Here is a 13,836-nt window from a genome sequence, read left to right as displayed (position 1 = left end):
GAACGAATGCTGTTTGATTCTTTCATGTATTGAAAGCACTTTGATACATGGAATGGATGAATGAAGCTTGATTCACTGAATCCCTTGTGTGAGAATTACCGATATTGTTTAATTCATTGATTGTAATGTATGATTGACAGTTGATTCACTGTAATTTACATCATTGCATGAATGAAGCTTGATTCATTGAATGAATGAAGATTGAAAACATTGAATGAAGAAGTGGAGTTTGATCCATTGAATAAATGAATGCATTGTGATTCATTGCATTAATAAGTGCTGTTTGTTACATTAAATGACAGAATAATGTGACGTTCACGTAATGAATGAATAAACTTTGGTTGAATGACTGCAGTTTTATATTCTGAATGAAACAATGACGTGGAATTTATTGAATGAATGAATGTGGTTCAATTCATTTAATTATTGACTGACATTTGATTGACTGAATGAAGGTAGGTTAATTCATTTAATGTAAATCTGGCATTGGATAATTTGAATGAATAAATGTGGTTTGGTTTGGCATATCAATGAATGCCGTTTGTACCATTGAATGAATAAATGTGGTTTGGTTTGGCATATCAATGAATGCCGTTTGTTCCATTGAATGAATGAATGAAGCTTGATCATTGAAAGAATGAGTGGAAAATCATTGAATGAGTAAGTTGTGCTTGACTCACTGCATGAATGAGAGGAATTTGATTCATTGAATGTCATTTCATTAATTGAATGACTGAAAGAAGATGGGTTCATTTGCTTGTTTGCATGAAGGAATTAAGTTTGATGTATTCAATGAACGAACGAACTTTGATCCTTTGAATGAATGAATGCCGTTTGATTGATTGTATAAGTGCCATGTGACATAGAATGAATTAAGTTTAGTTCATTTAAAAAATGAATAACGTTTGATGCATTGAATGAATGAGCGCAGTTTTAATGTATTAAATGAACGTATGAAGTTTGATTCATTGAATGAATGAATGTAGCTGGTTTCATTGAATATTTGAGTGGAGTTTCATTCATTGAATGACAAAAAGAAATCTGTTTCATTGAACGAATGAATGTTACTTGATTCATTGAATGATTTAGTGCCTTTGATTCATTGCTTGAAGGCATTACGCTTTTTGTTTTCATTTAATGAATGAAAGCAGTTGGATTTGATGAATGAATGAGCATACTTTTCTATGCTGAATGAACGACTTCGATTCATTGAATGAATCAAGGCAGTTTAATTGATTTGACGTATGCCTCATTTTTGATTCGCAGAATGAATAAATGTGGTTTGATTCACTTAATGAATGAATGTCACTCAGTTAATGAAGTTTGGTTCATTTAATTAATGGTTAAAGTTTGATGCATCGAATGAATCACACCAGTTAGATGAAAAGAATGAACTAATGACGATTGATTCATTGAATGTTTGAATACAATCAGATTCTTTGCATGTATAAAAATACAGTTTCATTGAATGAATGTTGTTTGTTTCATGCCTTTTTATAAAAATGAATGCAGTTTGAATCATTTGACATGTACATGGAACCCCCACTAAGTGCACATTATTTACGTTTGATGTTTGATTCACTAAATAAATAAATGCAGTTTGGTTCATTGTATGAATGAATGAATCCAACTTGATTCATAGAATGGAAGAATGAAGCTGGATTCATGGAATGAACAATTGAGGCTTGAAACATTGAATGTATTTTTGGGGCTTGGTTCTTTCAATGAGCGAATGCTGTTTGATTCATTCATGTATTGAAAGCCCTTTGATACATGGAATGGATGAATGAAGCTGGATTTACTGAATCCCTTGTGTGAGAATTACCGATATTGTTTAATTCATTGATTGTAATGTATGATTGACATTTGATTCACTGTAATTTACATCATTGCATGAATAAAGCTTGATTCATTGAATGAATGAAGATTGAAAACATTGAATGAAGAAGTGGAGTTTGATCCATTGAGTAAATGAATGCATTGTGATTCATTGTATTAATAAGTGCTATTTGTTACATTAAATGACAGAATAATATGACGTTCACTTAATGAATGAATAAAGTTTGGTTGAATGACTGCAGTTTTATTAACTGAATAAAACAATGACGTGTAATTTATTGAATAAATGAATGTGGTTCAATTCATTTAATTATTGACTGACATTTGATTGACTGAATGAAAGTAGGTTAATTCATTAAATGTAAATCTGACATTGGATAATTTGAATGAATAAAATGTGGTTTGGTTTGGCATATCAATGAATGCCGTTTGTTCCATTGAATGAATGAATGAAGCTTGATCATTGAAAGAATGAGTGGAAAATCATTGAATGAGTAAGTTGTGCTTGACTCCCTGCATGAATGAGAGGAATTTGATTCATTGAATGTCATTTCATTAATTGAATAACTGAAAGAAGATGGGTTCATTTGCTTCTTTGCATGAAGGAATTAAGTTTGATGTATTCAATGAAGGATTGACTTTTGATCCTTTGAATGAATGAATGCAGTTTGATTGATTGTATAAGTGCCATGTGACATAGAATGATTTAAGTTTAGTTCATTTAAAAAATGAATAACGTTTGATGCATTGAATGAATGAGCGCAGTTTTAATGTACTAAATGAACGAATGAAGTTTGATTCATTGAATGAATGAATGTTGCTGGCTTCATTGAATATTTGAGTGGAGTTTCATTCATTGAATGACAAAAAGCAATCTGTTTCATTGAACGAATGAATGCTACTTGATTCATTGAATGATTTAGTGCCTTTGATTCATTGCATGAAGGCATTATGCTTTTTGTTTTCATTTAATGAATGAAAGCAGTTCGATCTGTTGAATGAATGAGCTTACTTCTGAATGTCTTACATTCAATGAATGTCTTACATTCATTGAATGAATTAAGGCAGCTTACGTGATTTGATGTATGCCTCATTTTTGATTCGTTGAATGAATAAATGTGGTTTGATTCATTTAATGAATGAATGTCACTCAGTTAATGAAGTTTGGTCCGTTTAATTAATGGTTAAAGTTTGATGCATCGAATGAATCACACCAGTTAGATGAAAAGAATGAACTAATGACGACTGATTCATTGAATGTTTGAATATAATTAGATTCATTGCATGTATAAAAATACAGTTTCATTGAATGAATGTTGTTTGTTTCATGCCTTTTAATAAAAATGATTGCAGTTTGAATCATTTGACATGTAAATGGAGCCCCTCTAAGTGCACTTCATTTACTTTCGATGTTTGATTCACTAAATAAACAATGTATGAATGAATGAATGCAGTTTGATTCATAATGAACAATTGAAGCTTGAATCATTGAATGTATTTTTGGGGCTTGGTTGTTTCAATATACGAATGCTGTTTGATTCATTCATGTATTGAAAGCCCTTTGGGACATGGAATGGATAATTGAAGCTTGATTCACTGAATCCCTTGTGTGAGAATTACCGATATTGTTTAATTCATTGATTGTAATGTATGATTGACATTTGATTCACTGTAATTTACATCATTGCATTGAATGAATGAAGATTGAAAACATTAAATGAAGAAGTGGAGTTTGATCCATTGATTAAATGAATGCATTGTGACTCATTGCATTAATAACTGCTATTTGTTACATTAAATGACTGAACTAATGACGATTGATTCATTGAATGTTTGAATACAATCAGATTCTTTGCATGTATAAAAATACAGTTTCATTGAATGAATGTTGTTTGTTTCATGCCTTTTTATAAAAATGAATGCAGTTTGAATCATTTGACATGTACATGGAACCCCACGAAGTGCACATTATTTACGTTTGATGTTTGACTCACTAAATAAATAAATGCAGTTTGGTTCATTGTATGAATGAATGAATCCAACTTGATTCATAGAATGGAAGAATGAAGCTGGATTCATGGAATGAACAATTGAGGCTTGAAACATTGAATGTATTTTTGGGGCTTGGTTCTTTCAATGAACGAATGCTGTTTGATTCATTCATGTATTGAAAGCCCTTTGAGACATGGAATGGATGAATGAAGCTTGATTCACTGAATCCCTTGTGTGAGAATTACCAATATTGTTTAATTCATTGATTGTAATGTATGATTGACATTTGATTCACTGTAATTTACATCATTGCATGAATAAAGCTTGATTCATTGAATGAATGAAGATTGAAAACATTGAATGAAGAAGTGGAGTTTGATCCATTGAGTAAATGAATGCATTGTGATTCATTGTATTAATAAGTGCTATTTGTTACATTAAATGACAGTATAATATGACGTTCACTTAATGAATGAATAAACTTTGGTTGAATGACTGCAGTTTTATATACTGAATAAAACAATGACGTGTAATTTATTGAATGAATGAATGTGGTTCAATTCATTTAATTATTGACTGACATTTGATTGACTGAATGAAGGTAGGTTAATTCATTTAATGTAAATCTGACATTGGATAATTCGAATGAATAAATGTGGTTTGGTTTGGCTTATCAATGAATGCCGTTTGTTCCATTGAATGAATGAATGAAGCTTGATCATTGAAAGAATGAGTGGAAAATCATTGAATGAGTAAGTTGTGCTTGACTCACTGCATGAATGAGAGGAATTTGTTTCATTGAATGTCATTTCAATAATTGAATAACTGAAAGAAGATGGGTTCATGTTTGCATGAAGGAATTAAGTTTGATGTATTCAATGAACGAACGCAGTTTGATCCTTTGAATGAATGAATGCAGTTTGATTGATTGTATAAGTGCCATGTGACATAGAATGATTTAAGTTTAGTTCATTTAATAAATGAATAACGTTTGATGCATTGAATGAATGAGCGCAGTTTTAATGTACTAAATGAACGAATGAAGTTTGATTCATTGAATGAATGAATGTTGCTGGCTTCATTGAATATTTGAGTGGAGTTTCATTCATTGAATGACAAAAAGCAATCTGATTCATTGAACGAATGAATGTTACTTGATTCATTGAATGATTTAGTGCCTTTCATTCATTGCATGAAGGCATTATGCTTTTTGTTTTCATTTAATGAATGAAAGCATTTGGATCTGTTGACTGAATGAGCTTACTTTTCTATTCTGAATGAATGTCTTACATTCATTGAATGAATTAAGGCAGATTACGTGATTTGACGTATGCCTCATTTCTGATTCGCTGAATGTATAAATATGGTTTGATTCATTTAATGAATGAATGTCACTCAGTTAATGAAGTTTGGTCCGTTTAATTAATGGTTAAAGTTTGATGCATCGAATGAATCACACCAGTTAGATGAAAAGAATGAACTAATGACGATTGATTCATTGAATGTTTGAATACAATTAGATTCTTTGCATGTATGAAAATACAGTTTCATTGAATGAATGTTGTTTGTTTCATGCCTTTTTTATAAAAATGAATGCAGTTTGAATCATTTGACATGTACATGGAACCCCACTAAGTGCACATTATTTACGTTCGATGTTTGATTCACTAAATAAATAAATGCAGTTTGGTTCATTGTATGAATGAATGAATGCAGTTTGATTCATAGAACGGAAGAATGAAGCTTGATTCATGGAATGAACAATTGAGGCTTGAAACATTGAATGTATTTTTGGGGCCTGGTTCTTTCAATGAACGAATGCTGTTTGATTCTTTCATGTATTGAAAGCACTTTGATACATGGAATGGATGAATGAAGCTTGATTCACTGAATCCCTTGTGTGAGAATTACCGATATTGTTTAATTCATTGATTGTAATGTATGATTGACAGTTGATTCACTGTAATTTACATCATTGCATGAATAAAGCTTGATTCATTGAATGAATGAAGATTGAAAACATTGAATGAAGAAGTGGAGTTTGATCCATTGAATAAATGAACGCATTGTGATTCATTGCATTAATAAGTGCTGTTTGTTACATTAAATGACAGAATAATGTGACGTTCACGGAATGAATGAATAAACTTTGGTTGAATGACTGCAGTTTTATATTCTGAATGAAACAATGACGTGTAATTTATTGAATGAATGAATGTGGTTCAATTTATTTAATTATTGACTGACATTTGATTGACTGAATGAAGGTAGGTTAATTCATTTAATGTAAATCTGGCATTGGATAATTTGAATGAATAAATGTGGTTTGATTCATTAAATGAATGAATGTCACTCTGTTAATGAAGTTTGGTCCGTTTAGTTAATGGTTAAAGTTTGATGCACCGAATAAATCACACCAGTTAGAGGAAAAGAATGAACTAATGACGATTGATTTATTGAATGTTTGAATACAATCAGATTCTTTGCATGTATAAAAATACAGTTTCATTGAATGAATGTTGTTTGTTTCATGCCTTTTTATAAAAATGAATGCAGTTTGAATCATTTGACATGTACATGGAACCCCACTAAGTGCACATTATTTACGTTCGATGTTTGATTCACTAAATAAATAAATGCAGTTTGGTTCATTGTATGAATGAATGAATCCAACTTGATTCATAGAATGGAAGAATGAAGCTGGATTCATGGAATGAACAATTGAGGCTTGAAACATTGAATGTATTTTTGGGGCTTGGTTCTTTCAATGAACGAATGCTGTTTGATTCATTCACGTATTGAAAGCCCTTTGAGACATGGAATGGATGAATGAAGCTTGATTCACTGAATCCCTTGTGTGAGAATTACCGATATTGCTTAATTCATTGATTGTAATGTATGATTGACATTTGATTCACTGTAATTTACATCATTGCATGAATAAAGCTTGATTCATTGAATGAATGAAGATTGAAAACATTGAATGAAGAAGTGGAGTTTGATCCATTGAGTAAATGAATGCATTGTGATTCATTGTATTAATAAGTGCTATTTGTTACATTAAATGACAGTATAATATGACGTTCACTTAATGAATGAATAAACTTTGGTTGAATGACTGCAGTTTTATTAACTGAATAAAACAATGACGTGTAATTTATTGAATGAATGAATGTGGTTCAATTCATTTAATTATTGACTGACATTTGATTGACTGAATGAAGGTAGGTTAATTCATTTAATGTAAATCTGACATTGTATAATTCGAATGAATAAATGTGGTTTGGTTTGGCTTATCAATGAATGCCGTTTGTTCCATTGAATGAATGAATGAAGCTTGATCATTGAAAGAATGAGTGGAAAATCATTGAATGAGTAAGTTGTGCTTGACTCACTGCATGAATGAGAGGAATTTGATTCATTGAATGTCATTTCATTAATTGAATAACTGAAAGAAGATGGGTTCATTTGTTTGTTTGCATGAAGGAATTAAGTTTGATGTATTCAATGAACGAACGCAGTTTGATCCTTTGAATGAATGAATGCAGTTTGATTGATTGTATAAGTGCCATGTGACATAGAATGAATTAAGTTTAGTTCATTTAAAAAATGAATAACGTTTGATGCATTGAATGAATGAGCGCAGTTTTAATGTATTAAATGAACGTATGAAGTTTGATTCATTGAATGAATGAATGTAGCTGGTTTCATTGAATATTTGAGTGGAGTTTCATTCATTGAATGACAAAAAGCAATCTGTTTCATTGCACGAATTGAATGATTTATTGCCTTTGATTCATTGCATGAAGGCATTATGCTTTTTGTTTTCATTTTCTGCATGAAAGCAGTTGGATCTGTTGAATGAATCTGCATACTTTTCTATGCTGAATGAATGACTTCGATTCATTGAATGAATCAAGGCAGTTTAATTGATTTGATGTATGCCTCATTTTTGATTCGTTGAATGAATAAATGTGGTTTGATTCATTTAATGAATGAATGTCACTCAGTTAATGAAGTTTGGTTCATTTAATTAATGGTTAAAGTTTGATGCATCGAATGAATCACACCAGTTAGATGAAAAGAATGAACTAATGACGACTGATTCATTGAATGTTTGAATACAATTAGATTCATTGCATGTATAAAAATACAGTTTCATTGAATGAATGTTGTTTGTTTCATGACTTTTAATATAAATGATTGCAGTTTGAATCATTTGACATGTAAATGGAGCCCCACTAAGTGCACTTCATTTACTTTCGATGTTTGATTCACTAAATAAACAATGTATGAATGAATGAATGCAGTTTGATTCATAATGAACAATTGAAGCTTGAATCATTGAATGTATTTTTGGGGCTTGGTTGTTTCAATATACGAATGCTGTTTGATTCATTCATGTATTGAAAGCCCTTTGGGACATGGAATGGATAATTGAAGCTTGATTCACTGAATCCCTTGTGTGAGAATTACCGATATTGTTTAATTCATTGATTGTAATGTATGATTGACATTTGATTCACTGTAATTTACATCATTGCATTGAATGAATGAAGATTGAAAACATTAAATGAAGAAGTGGAGTTTGATCCATTGATTAAATGAATGCATTGTGACTCATTGCATTAATAACTGCTATTTGTTACATTAAATGACTGAACTAATGACGATTGATTCATTGAATGTTTGAATACAATCAGATTCTTTGCATGTATAAAAATACAGTTTCATTGAATGAATGTTGTTTGTTTCATGCCTTTTTATAAAAATGAATGCAGTTTGAATCATTTGACATGTACATGGAACCCCACGAAGTGCACATTATTTACGTTTGATGTTTGACTCACTAAATAAATAAATGCAGTTTGGTTCATTGTATGAATGAATGAATCCAACTTGATTCATAGAATGGAAGAATGAAGCTGGATTCATGGAATGAACAATTGAGGCTTGAAACATTGAATGTATTTTTGGGGCTTGGTTCTTTCAATGAACGAATGCTGTTTGATTCATTCATGTATTGAAAGCCCTTTGAGACATGGAATGGATGAATGAAGCTTGATTCACTGAATCCCTTGTGTGAGAATTACCAATATTGTTTAATTCATTGATTGTAATGTATGATTGACATTTGATTCACTGTAATTTACATCATTGCATGAATAAAGCTTGATTCATTGAATGAATGAAGATTGAAAACATTGAATGAAGAAGTGGAGTTTGATCCATTGAGTAAATGAATGCATTGTGATTCATTGTATTAATAAGTGCTATTTGTTACATTAAATGACAGTATAATATGACGTTCACTTAATGAATGAATAAACTTTGGTTGAATGACTGCAGTTTTATATACTGAATAAAACAATGACGTGTAATTTATTGAATGAATGAATGTGGTTCAATTCATTTAATTATTGACTGACATTTGATTGACTGAATGAAGGTAGGTTAATTCATTTAATGTAAATCTGACATTGGATAATTCGAATGAATAAATGTGGTTTGGTTTGGCTTATCAATGAATGCCGTTTGTTCCATTGAATGAATGAATGAAGCTTGATCATTGAAAGAATGAGTGGAAAATCATTGAATGAGTAAGTTGTGCTTGACTCACTGCATGAATGAGAGGAATTTGTTTCATTGAATGTCATTTCAATAATTGAATAACTGAAAGAAGATGGGTTCATGTTTGCATGAAGGAATTAAGTTTGATGTATTCAATGAACGAACGCAGTTTGATCCTTTGAATGAATGAATGCAGTTTGATTGATTGTATAAGTGCCATGTGACATAGAATGATTTAAGTTTAGTTCATTTAATAAATGAATAACGTTTGATGCATTGAATGAATGAGCGCAGTTTTAATGTACTAAATGAACGAATGAAGTTTGATTCATTGAATGAATGAATGTTGCTGGCTTCATTGAATATTTGAGTGGAGTTTCATTCATTGAATGACAAAAAGCAATCTGATTCATTGAACGAATGAATGTTACTTGATTCATTGAATGATTTAGTGCCTTTCATTCATTGCATGAAGGCATTATGCTTTTTGTTTTCATTTAATGAATGAAAGCATTTGGATCTGTTGACTGAATGAGCTTACTTTTCTATTCTGAATGAATGTCTTACATTCATTGAATGAATTAAGGCAGATTACGTGATTTGACGTATGCCTCATTTCTGATTCGCTGAATGTATAAATATGGTTTGATTCATTTAATGAATGAATGTCACTCAGTTAATGAAGTTTGGTCCGTTTAATTAATGGTTAAAGTTTGATGCATCGAATGAATCACACCAGTTAGATGAAAAGAATGAACTAATGACGATTGATTCATTGAATGTTTGAATACAATTAGATTCTTTGCATGTATGAAAATACAGTTTCATTGAATGAATGTTGTTTGTTTCATGCCTTTTTTATAAAAATGAATGCAGTTTGAATCATTTGACATGTACATGGAACCCCACTAAGTGCACATTATTTACGTTCGATGTTTGATTCACTAAATAAATAAATGCAGTTTGGTTCATTGTATGAATGAATGAATGCAGTTTGATTCATAGAACGGAAGAATGAAGCTTGATTCATGGAATGAACAATTGAGGCTTGAAACATTGAATGTATTTTTGGGGCCTGGTTCTTTCAATGAACGAATGCTGTTTGATTCTTTCATGTATTGAAAGCACTTTGATACATGGAATGGATGAATGAAGCTTGATTCACTGAATCCCTTGTGTGAGAATTACCGATATTGTTTAATTCATTGATTGTAATGTATGATTGACAGTTGATTCACTGTAATTTACATCATTGCATGAATAAAGCTTGATTCATTGAATGAATGAAGATTGAAAACATTGAATGAAGAAGTGGAGTTTGATCCATTGAATAAATGAACGCATTGTGATTCATTGCATTAATAAGTGCTGTTTGTTACATTAAATGACAGAATAATGTGACGTTCACGGAATGAATGAATAAACTTTGGTTGAATGACTGCAGTTTTATATTCTGAATGAAACAATGACGTGTAATTTATTGAATGAATGAATGTGGTTCAATTTATTTAATTATTGACTGACATTTGATTGACTGAATGAAGGTAGGTTAATTCATTTAATGTAAATCTGGCATTGGATAATTTGAATGAATAAATGTGGTTTGGTTTGGCTTATCAATGAATGCCATTTGTTCCATTGAATGAATGAATGAAGCTTGATCATTGAAAGAATGAGAAGAAAATCATTGAATGAGTAAGTTGTGCTTGACTCACTGCATGAATGAGAGGAATTTGATTCATTGAATGTCATTTCATTAATTGAATAACTGAAAGAAGATGGGTTCATTTGCTTGTTTGCATGAAGGAATTAAGTTTGATGTATTCAATGAACGAACGAACTTTGATCCTTTGAATGAATGAATGCCGTTTGATTGATTGTATAAGTGCCATGTGACATAGAATGAATTAAGTTTGGTTCATTTAAAAAATGAATAACGTTTGATGCATTGAATGAATGAGCGCAGTTTTAATGTATTAAATGAACGTATGAAGTTTGATTCATTGAATGAATGAATGTAGCTGGTTTCATTGAATATTTGAGTGCGGTTTCATTCATTGAATGACAAAAAGCAATCTGTTTCATTGAACGAATGAATGTTACTTGATTCATTGAATGATTTAGAGCCTTTGATTCATTGCTTGAAGGCATTATGCTTTTTGTTTTCATTTAATGAATGAAAGCAGTTGGATCTGATGAATGAATGAGCATACTTTTCTATGCTGAATGAATGACTTCGATTCATTGAATGAATCAAGGCAGTTTAATTGATTTGACGTATGCCTCATTTTTGATTCGCAGAATGAATAAATGTGGTTTGATTCATTTAATGAATGAATGTCACTCAGTTAATGAAGTTTGGTCCGTTTAGTTAATGGTTAAAGTTTGATGCACCGAATACATCACACCAGTTAGAGGAAAAGAATGAACTAATGACGATTGATTCATTGAATGTTTGAATACAATCAGATTCTTTGCATGTATAAAAATACAGTTTCATTGAATGAATGTTGTTTGTTTCATGCCTTTTTATAAAAATGAATGCAGTTTGAATCATTTGACATGTACATGGAACCCCACTAAGTGCACAATATTTACGTTCGATGTTTGATTCACTAAATAAATAAATGCAGTTTGGTTCATTGTATGAATGAATGAATCCAACTTGATTCATAGAATGGAAGAATGAAGCTGGATTCATGGAATGAACAATTGAGGCTTGAAACATTGAATGTATTTTTGGGGCTTGGTTCTTTCAATGAACGAATGCTGTTTGATTCATTCATGTATTGAAAGCCCTTTGAGACATGGAATGGATGAATGAAGCTTGATTCACTGAATCCCTTGTGTGAGAATTACCGATATTGTTTAATTCATTGATTGTAATGTATGATTGACATTTGATTCACTGTAATTTACATCATTGCATGAATAAAGCTTGATTCATTGAATGAATGAAGATTGAAAACATTGAATGAAGAAGTGGAGTTTGATCCATTGAGTAAATGAATGCATTGTGATTCATTGTATTAATAAGTGCTATTTGTTACATTAAATGACAGTATAATATGACGTTCACTTAATGAATGAATAAAGTTTGGTTGAATGACTGCAGTTTTATTAACTGAATAAAACAATGACGTGTAATTTATTGAATGAATGAATGTGGTTCAATTCATTTAATTATTGACTGACATTTGATTGACTGAATGAAGGTAGGTTAATTCATTAAATGTAAATCTGACATTGGATAATTCGAATGAATAAATGTGGTTTGGTTTGGCATATCAATGAATGCCGTTTGCTCCATTGAATGAATGAATGAAGCTTGATCATTGAAAGAATGAGTGGAAAATCATTGAATGAGTAAGTTGTGCTTGACTCACTGCATGAATGAGAGGAATTGGATTCATTGAATGTCATTTCATTAATTGAATAACTGAAAGAAGATGGGTTCATTTGCTTGTTTGCATGAAGGAATTGTTTGATGTATTCAATGAACGAACGAGCTTTGATCCTTTGAATGAATGAATGCAGTTTGATTGATTGTATAAGTGCCATGTGACATAGAATGATTTAAGTTTAGTTCATTTAATAAATGAATAACGTTTGATGCATTGAATGAATGAGCGCAGTTTTAATGTACTAAATGAACGAATGAAGTTTGATTCATTGAATGAATGAATGTTGCTGGCTTCATTGAATATTTGAGTGGAGTTTCATTCATTGAATGACAAAAAGCAATCTGTTTCATTGAACGACTGAATGTTACTTGATTCATTGAATGATTTAGTGCCTTTCATTCATTGCATGAAGGCATTATGCTTTTTGTTTTCATTTAATGAATGAAAGCATTTGGATCTGTTGACTGAATGAGCTTACTTTTCTATTCTGAATGAATGTCTTACATTCATTGAATGAATTAAGGCAGATTACGTGATTTGACGTATGCCTCATTGCTGATTCGCTGAAAGTATAAATATGGTTTGATTCATTTAATGAATGAATGTCACTCAGTTAATGAAGTTTGGTCCGTTAAATTAATGGTTAAAGTTTGATGCATCGAATGAATCACACCAGTTAGATGAAAAGAATGAACTAATGACGATTGATTCATTGAATGTTTGAATACAATTAGATTCTTTGCATGTATGAAAATACAGTTTCATTGAAAGAATGTTGTTTGTTTCATGCCTTTTTATAAAAATGAATGCAGTTTGAATCATTTGACATGTAAATGGAGCCCCACTAAGTGCACATTATTTATGTTCGATGTTTGATTCACGAAATAAATAAATGCAGTTTGGTTCATTGTATGAATGAATGAATCCAACATGATTCATAGAACGGAAGAATGAAGCTTGATTCATGGAATGAACAATTGAGGCTTGAAACATTGAATGTATTTTTGGGGCTTCGTTCTTTCAATGAACG

Source organism: Chiloscyllium plagiosum, unplaced genomic scaffold (assembly GCF_037043375.1).
Source record: "Chiloscyllium plagiosum isolate Xiang-an unplaced genomic scaffold, Cpla_swu_hap1 HiC_scaffold_3, whole genome shotgun sequence".
Taxonomy (NCBI): domain Eukaryota; kingdom Metazoa; phylum Chordata; class Chondrichthyes; order Orectolobiformes; family Hemiscylliidae; genus Chiloscyllium; species Chiloscyllium plagiosum.
The sequence above is the reverse complement of the archived record's forward strand: the minus strand, read 5'-3'. Positions refer to the sequence as shown.